Raw genomic sequence first — 8,910 nt, 5'->3', positions numbered from 1 at the left:
ATAATATTTCAGATATTTGCATAACAGTATGCATAAAACACCCCTGTAGGAGCTTTGTGCAAACTAGATTTCAAACTAAATATCATGTTAAACGCTTTTAAAGTCAACAGTTACTGAGCGTTATGTCTTTGACCTTCTCGCTATGTGTGTGTGTGTTTTTTAAATACGATGTTTATGAAAGATGGGTTCATTGCGGGCCTTTGTGTTTTATTTTGAAAATCCCGAGCGGAAGCTAATTACTGCTACGGTAACTTCACGGACGTCTGAGGGGGGTAGGACATCCCTGACCGACCTGCACCGACTCCGCACCGCTCAGCGGCAGTAATGCAGCGTTTCCTTCCCCAGCCGCGGCGAAACACGGAGCAGAAGAAGGAGGCCGACGGCAGGCTGTGAACACTGCGGTACATGCGACCGTACAGCCGCTCTCTTCAGCCTGTGCTCGTTTTTCTTCCACAGCGGCGACGACACGGAGGAAGACGAGGCATCTGCGTTTGGGGTTTGAAGTGGCGGACGAGATATAAACGTATCCTGAATTCACGGCTTCCCGTTGAGGCCATCAGTAAGTATCCGTTCTGTGTTATTTTGGGTCTGCAGTGGATGAAACATGCTAATGTGATTTGGGTTCCGGTTGTGTTTATATAATATTAGGCTGGTAATCCTCCGGAGCAGCGCAGACGTTAGGGCTCACCGGTCAGAATTACATGAATAATTAGCCAGGATATGTCGCTTTTAAATAAACGCGTAAGCCTTTTAAATTCACCTTGCTGTTACTGCTGTTATCAGCTTTACCCTGTCAGTGCCTGTGAAGGTCTGCTCAGGAGACTGCATCATGCACAATTAACAGTGATATCGTACTACAAAGCCTGTGCCTGCTGCAGCACGCTGGGCTGTTACGTTATGCAGGTGTGATTTTAGATTCGCTGCTGTCCACGAGAAAAACATGCAACACAATCCACTCACCGTGCACGGTGAAGCCGCCTCCTTTCAGGCTTGCTGTCTTGTAGAAGTCATTTATGTATAAAAGTGTTATAACTGTATCAGAGGCGGACTGTAATAAGGATTCAGGCCAAGAATTTGACTTCATCTCAGGCCACTCTGTTCACAAACCCCCGTGGACTGTTTGTTTTTTTCACACTAAACCTTTACTGTGCTCAAAATAATGCACTTTATACAGCGTGTCTGTTACTGCAAGTGAATTACTTCTAATACGACTGAAGGGATGTGGAGAGAAAGTGTGTAATCATAAGTTATCAGCAGCAATAATTAATCATGCTATTGCTGTTATTAACCTGATATTAAAAATGAATTTTTACATTTCATGACCTGCGTTTACAAGTGCCAGTTTAGTAGCTTTTTGTTTGCCTGCTTTATGTTTATGTGGGAGGAGAGGACCCAGCTTCCAAAAACAAAATGCCTCAATCCTCAAACATGTAGTTATACAAGGTCAACGACACAGAACAGTGAGCCGTTTGACCTTAAAGGTAGCTCATATATGCAAATTATCACCTTTAAAGTTCAGCAAAAGTGCACAAAAAATCTCCAAAACTGAAAAAAAGCTACAATAATGTAATTAAATTCATGTGAAAAAGAAGAAAACATGAAAAAGTTTCTGGGCATTTATTTATGGGACGCTCTCTAAAGATCCTGCCACAGCATTTCAATCAGGCTGAGGTCTGGGCTTTCTCAGACATAGATTTTCCTGATGTGTGAGGGATCGTTACAGTGTTTGATGCCTCAATTTTGGCAAAGCTTTATCTGTCGGATGTTTGACTCTAGAATACTTTGGTATACAGAGGAAGTTTTGGTCGATTCAGTGACGGCGAGGTGCCCAAGTTCTGCGGCAGCAGTGGTACAAATCATGACCCCTCCACCACCGTGCTTGGCAGTTGGTATGGGATGTGTGTTTATTACCAAACATGGTGCTGCGTATTATGGCCACACATCTCCACGTTGCTGTCATCTATCCAAAGGATGTGGTTTGTTCAGAAGCAACTTTGCAAACCTAAGCTGTCCTGCCATGCTTTTTTATAGAGATGAACTCTTTCTCCTGGCAACACTTATAAATCAGTTGTACCTGTTTAGTCTTTTTCTAACTGTACTGTTATGAACTTTAACATTTTACATATTAACTGAGGCCTGTAGAGTCTGTGATGTAGCTCTTGGGTTTTTTGCCCTTCACTGCACCGTCTGAATTTGGGTTATATTTGCCTCTCCTAGAAAGATTGTGTCATTCTGATGACACACCTGAACACTCCACACCAGAAAACTGCCAAAACATTTGCTTTAAAGCTCACGTTTTTGACTGACCCATCCCCTCACTGCACCTTAAGCAGCATTTTTCTCTTTTTTGTCTCTTGTCCACCTGTCTTTTTCATCTTATTGCTCATTTAAGACCACTTAATTAGTATTGACAGAGAGGCAGTTAGACTTGTGATGTGCAGAGAGAGATGGCATCAGTGCATCGCACAGCCTGTATCTAGATAATACTGGAACATACATTCTTACGGGACAGAGCAAGTGTGAGGCGCCTTTCAGATTCAGTTATTCTACAAAAGTCAAGCTGCCTTGTACAGTCGGCCACTGAATTGTATAATTCCAAACAAAACTTGGTAACATGTTTCCAAAAATTGTGCATCTTGTTTTCACAAGTGAAAGAAGCCTTAGACGTCTTCACATGACATTGAGATTATGCCAGTAATACAGAGCTGTCTCAGTGTCTTTTTCAGGTAGGAATTGTTAGAAATTTCTTGTGCTGAAATTCTCTTTGCACTTTGAGCTGCACTATTTACGTGGCTTCACTGTTTAAAGTTGATTAGAGCCAGATGGATAATTGAAACATTGCTGATTTTTAGGAGTTATAGGATTGCACTTATCTTGTACCACCAGTATAAACCTTTAGTTTCCATTAACATCACTTTGCCGTTTGAAAAAAGGTTTGGTCTGCAGTTCTGCGAGTTTGCCCCGAAGGCACATTTTTCATGCAAACTTTAAGTGGACTCTGTTGTAACTGTCAACAAAGTGTCAGCAAAGGCAGTAAGAGGCTATTCTGACATGTGGCGATACACGAGTACCCCCGAACGGTTGTTTGCGTGCGTGCTTGTTTTCATACCGTCACCATGGCAATCAAAGACCGTCTGAGTGTGTGTATGGTTTGCGGTCATGTTCATTCATATAAAGCAAACATGTTTTCCATTCCTAAAGGTATAGTAGTGGTGATTTGTGAGATCTGGCTTAAATGACTCACAATTTCCTTTTTACCAGTGCAGCACAAGTGGGATTATTTCACAGAACAGCAATGCAGGAGAAGCATGCTGCTGACAAACACTTGTTTTCATTTAAATGATTACATGGCATCTGTTTGCAGCTCTGTGAGGCAAGCCACTTTGCTGATTTGCTGTGTTAAAGTGAGTAAGTGAGGTTTTTGCAAAATCCAGCTGCAGTAGTCAGCTAAAACGGAAGCCTGTCAGGGCTACCTTAGCAAATACTCCCAGCAACACTACACTAAGCCTCACTACATGTTTCATAAAAAAAAGTGCTGCAGTACTGCTCCCTTTGCTGAGGTGACAAGTTTTGAGTAAAAAACAGCTCAGACCGGGTGCTGCTGACCGCATGGCTAACTGTGTGTGAGCTGCAGGAATGCTGCATGCTGCTGTATGAGTGAACCCATGCAGCAGCAGAAGCAGCAGCAGGAGAACAGAGGCTGCTGCTACTCACACTAATAATTTGTTGCTGGCTGTCAGCGTGCTCTCCTTTCATGCTCCTGTAATGCAAACCCAGAGGCAACAGAACGGCTACCCATCACCTTCACACAGCCCCGTGTGGGCATAGCAAGCTTCTGTCAGCGATCCATATGTTCCCTGCCTTCTGGACACTGGCGTACGGACCCCGGTGAACGCACCAGTGCCCATTATGCGGATAAGACTCTAAAAAAAGAGAAAGCATTTCTTTAGGATTTGCAGGCTAATGGGCACTGATGAGAATACACATTTGAAGAAAACCACAGGGACCCAGTGCAGCGTTGCTGAGAAAGTGCTGAATGTGAGCTTTACGTTCACGCTGTTTTGGTGTTTTTCAGCTCCTGCCACAGTGTCAGGAATTCTGATGTTCGGAGACCAAATGAGCCACTGCCAAACACCAAACTTGGCCGCATTGTCTCACTGGCAAGAGGAGTACCTGCTTGAATGATGAGTGGCTATTTTGAAGCAAAGTATTTGAATACGCAGGTTGGATGAAATGGAATCGCTCTGCATGCCTTCCCGAATATGTTTGCTTTCCCCAGCAGGACTGGGTTAGTGCTGCAAAAACACATTTCACCCTAGACTTGCTGTAAGAATGGTGTGCAGGGACATCAACTGTTCTCCTGATAACTGTTGCAATTACACAGGGAGGGGAGGGGGGGTTCCTCGTAGTGCGATTATATATTGTTTTCACATATTTTTGGTGAGCGGTTTGAAACGAACACATTTCTCGATGGAGTAGAACGCTCTAGACTTCCCCGGTACTGCTTATCAAGCAGCTTCTGGTAAGCTCTGCATCTTTTGTCCTGTGCACTTTTCCTGAAAAACACCAGGCATCCTGTTTTCTTCTGCCTCACTTAGTTATTGATTAAAGTAAACAGCAGCTAGTATTTCAGAGTGTTGCGTCAGCCTGTCAGTCTCGTCAGCCCGTCGGGCTCTTGTGCGACACTTTGCAGACTCAACACCTTTGTCTCGTTCCTGTTTTGACCAAATATGAGTAAAATTCTTCTTCTCGTTTTGAGTTTTAAGAGAAAGATATGATACTGAGCTGAGATTAAAGATGTGTTTGCCTCTGAGTGAGCAGAAGGATATGACTATCTGACTGTATTTACAGTACAGAAGTCCAAGTTCTGCAGGCCTGACATGGTGAAACTATTTAAATCAAGCTCAAACAAATGCAACATTTATAGAAAAGTGCAGGAATTTCTCAGAACTGCAATCTGGAAAATGGAACTGAATGCAATAATTAAGCTGTACTGTAATTACAGCATTTATGCTTGCATGCAACAGCCTGTGTAATAACTTCTAAACAGAGTATCACTCGATACACATCATAAACTTGAGAATGACAATAGTTTGCATACAGAAAAATAATGTACATGCATTCATGTACAGCTTGTCAAGGCTTACTGCCCAGCCATTACTGACCACTGTATGTTTTTGTCTCCTGTGTTAAACACATTGAGTTTACATGTGAGGAAATGTGCTGCATAAATAAAATTGACGTTTCTATTGACACTCAAAGCTACACATATGATGTAACCACAGAGATAAAAGTTCACATTGTGTTGTTTTTACCTTTTCAGAAGTGAATTACGAGTACAAAACAGGTTTACAAACACATCTCCAACAAATGCTGGAGCACTGTGTGAGATGTAAATAGCAGGAGAATGGAAACTCGATAATTTATTAAAAGTAGTACAAAGATAAGATGAAATGTTCAAACTGAGACTGTTTATTCTGGAAAATAAAAAGGGTTGTGAGTTCTGTCATTTTATTTTTCTTAGTGGTTTTTGTTTTGTTCACCGTGGCATCATTTCAGTATCAGACAGAGGCGCTGGCCAGCACAGAAACAGTCCACTGCTTTGGGGTCAACGGCTAAATTGATTTTAGCCTTTTAAAAGAAATCAATATAAAAATGCATTGAAAAACAAATCACGGTTTCTGTTTTGGGTTTGAAAAGTGTGATTTCTTTCTTACAATGTTTCCTCAAATCAGTGAATGTTGCTAATTGTTGCCACGAGAGGAGCACAGTAAGGCTACGTTCACACTGCAGGCGAAAGCGCATCAAATCCGATTTTTTTGACCCTATGCGACCCATATCCGATCATGCTATGACAGTGTGAACGGCGCAAATCCGATATTTTCAAATCCGATCTGGGTCACTTTCGTATGTGGTACTGAATCCGATACATATCCGATGTTTTAGAAAGCGACTGCTGTTTGAACGGTCAAGTCGCATTAAATCCGCCTTTTACGTCACCGACACAAGACTGAAGCCAATTATCAGCGCCCGAGAAGACATCGCGAACGCTTCCTGGCCATCCAGTGTAGATGTCAGTGAAACTGTTGGGAAGACAACGTAAACATTTTATTTGTTCTGTATAATCTGCAGATTCTGACAGAAATCTGCAGCTATCCTTTGAAGCAGCGCTCCTCTAAAACAGCAATAAGGATCATTATTAGGTTATTTACATTATTATGTAAATAACAAAATAACTTAAAGCAAAAATTGGGAAACGTAAAGTCCGAAGTCTTTATATTAACGGCCATCAGTCAAACAATACTGTTTGTTCTTGGTCTAAACAGAGCGCGTTGTGTGTGACATCTTCTTTTGCGCATGCGGGCCGCTTTGAGCGTTCACACTAGAGCGCGTTTGCTGTCGCATTTTATTTGTAGTGTGAACGAGGAGACAAAAAAATCGGATTTGATCAAAAAATCGGAATTGAGCATTAAGACCTGCAGTGTGAACGTAGCCTTAGACTGGAACAACTTTATTGAATGAGTGCTTTACGTAGCGAAACTTCAATCCAAGATGTTTTATATAATTCCTATTAAGCAGTAATAAGAAAGAGTTGTTTCGAAATTATTGTCACCACATTATTTATGGCTAACGTTGTAAAAATCTACCATCGTTTTTGAGCTTTACGTAAACTGGTCTCTTCTGCGGTGCAGTCGTCCTTATTTTAAAGCTATTTGACCAGCTGTCATGCACCCCGATGTTTCAGCAGTGTAGCAGGGCAGAAAATCGCTAATAATTCTGCTGTGGTCATGTGTGGATCTGTTGTTGGTTTGTGCGAATTCTGCAGTGACAGTAATGTCTGTGGATGTGTGGGTGATTGAAAGGCTTTGTAAAGCGCTTTGTCCTCTTCGGCTTGAAAATCACGAGCATGAGCACAGCCTGCGTACCATGCAGTCCATGTCAGTTTCACATCTTTGCTACAAAATAATGAGGCCACAGATGACCTTGATGTTTCACGTTTCACTGCAGCTGTCAGAAATGCATTTGTTCCCCGTCCAGTTCAAATTAGAATTGCAATCGATTTTTGACTTAATTGCACGCAAGGGGAGAGTTCAATCAATTAATCAGTCTGTGTAAAACATGCTTCTATACGATAATGTTTGCTAAGGGCTACTGTTCTTTGAGCTTACAGTAGAGAAGAGAAGGCACGAACTGGCTGGTATTAGTGTAAAGATCTTTGTTGCAGTGTTAGATAGTTGTGGTTTCTGTTATTAATTTGAATTACAAACTGAAACACTGGAGATGACAGGTTCAAGGGTATAAATTAATCTATGGTATGTTGCACAGATATAATGAAGGTTTAACAATGCAGTCTGGAAGTCTTTCTGCTCTTGTCACATCGTAGGACTTTTTGCTCAAGCTAAATTTAGGACCAGATATGGTTTCAAGTTTTTACATAATAATGCCAATGCGTAGGAAAAGTTGTAGCATAAATACCAAAAGCCTTTTTGATGCATTGCTGGATTTGCTGACAATACCCCAAAACCCCCAGTTCATGTTCTGTCCTGCTGCTTTGTCACTACAAAGTGTTGGCTTTGCAGTTTTCCTTGATGTACAAGGCACGCCATGCAAAGTGCACTTTGCATAAAAAAGAAAAACAAACCTGCAGGTGTAGACGCTTTCACCCGTGTCACCTTGTAGTGTTATGTGTTTTCAGCATTTCTTCATCACTTGGGGAATATGGGTCATTGCATGGTCTCTTTTAGAACTCGTTCTCAGGACATGCCGACCCAACCACATTACAAATTAGACGTGCTTATAGTCGTTCCACGGGGAAAGTTCTCTGTCATGACAGAGAGAGGAAGGGAGGGGCAGAAACATGTTGAAAAGTAGAGATAATTGAGATGTTGATGATCTCACTTAATGTTGTACTCAATAAAAACAACATAACTAGTTAACAAATGAAGAAAGATGTGCCTTGCTGTCCACAAGACCGGTTAATTACACTGTAAAAAGGATGCAAATGCAAAGTTGCACAAGCCGCTCCTATCTGATGTTGGAATAATGTGCTGGGACAGGTTATGGATGCTGGGTGAGGGAGTGTGTATATCCTTTTTTTTTTTACAGAGCAAAAATCTGCCTCCAGGCCATGTCCACACTAGTATGTTTTTTAAATGCATAACTTATGCCATCCACACTACTCTGGCATTTTAGAACTCCAAAAGCTGGGTTTTGGAAATGCTGACCATTTTTTGAAAACTCCGGGGCTTTCTGGATTAATAGTCTCCAAATGTTTCCAGAGAAATGGAGACTTTTGGAAACAATGACACACCTACCAATGTTTCACTGATTGGGGCATAATCACTGGGATTTTACCTCGCTTGATTCGTCACACTCCTTTGAAATGTAATAGTCCCAGAAAAAAACAGGCATCAGCCCTGACTGTCAGACGTTAATTCAGTCGGTCTGAATTCCTACCATTGCTCGCTGTGTACAGTTAACTTATGAATATTATTATTCAACTACTAACATGGATATGCAGTGAGAGTGTCGACTATAACGGTCACATTGGTATCTCCTACAGGCCTGCAGTCAGGATGCCGTTGTGGCAGTCGTCAGTGTCGGTTAGCTGCTGGAGAGACTCGTATCTAACATCTTGAACTGTGGCTGGGAACAATACCATATTTTCTGCAGTATAAGGCGCCCTTAAAATCCTTTAATTTTCTCAAAAATCGACAGTGTATGAATTCTGGTTGTGCTTACTAGCGTCGAACCGATTTAATGTGGTACACGGCGCTCAAAAATGTTGTAGTACGACTTTGGTAAGCTACAAAGCCGCACCACTTCATGGATTGTCGGAGCATTACGGCTGCCGTAGTCCGGAGCCTCGCGGAGTAATCTGGGTCCAAAACTCCATCTTCTTCAGGTCCC

The 8,910-nt window shown here is 42.0% G+C and overlaps 1 protein-coding gene across 1 annotated transcript in view; it reads left to right on the top strand.

The window, feature by feature from the left end:
• Window positions 1-322: 322 nt before the first annotated feature.
• adarb1b (adenosine deaminase RNA specific B1b) overlaps window positions 323-8,910 on the top strand; it is a 131,684-nt gene continuing 123,096 nt past the window's right edge. Inside the window, exon 1 of the mRNA XM_085373956.1 lies at window positions 323-559. The gene's annotated coding sequence lies outside the window, so the exon portion shown is untranslated. The remainder of the gene's footprint in view (window positions 560-8,910) is intronic.

This window comes from Diplotaxodon limnothrissa, linkage group LG16, assembly GCF_057381915.1.
Source record: "Diplotaxodon limnothrissa isolate DT_005_m linkage group LG16, D_limnothrissa_male_GT1.1, whole genome shotgun sequence".
NCBI lineage: Eukaryota > Metazoa > Chordata > Actinopteri > Cichliformes > Cichlidae > Diplotaxodon > Diplotaxodon limnothrissa.
Note: the sequence above shows the minus strand (reverse complement) of the source record. Positions and strands in the feature narration are given on the sequence as shown.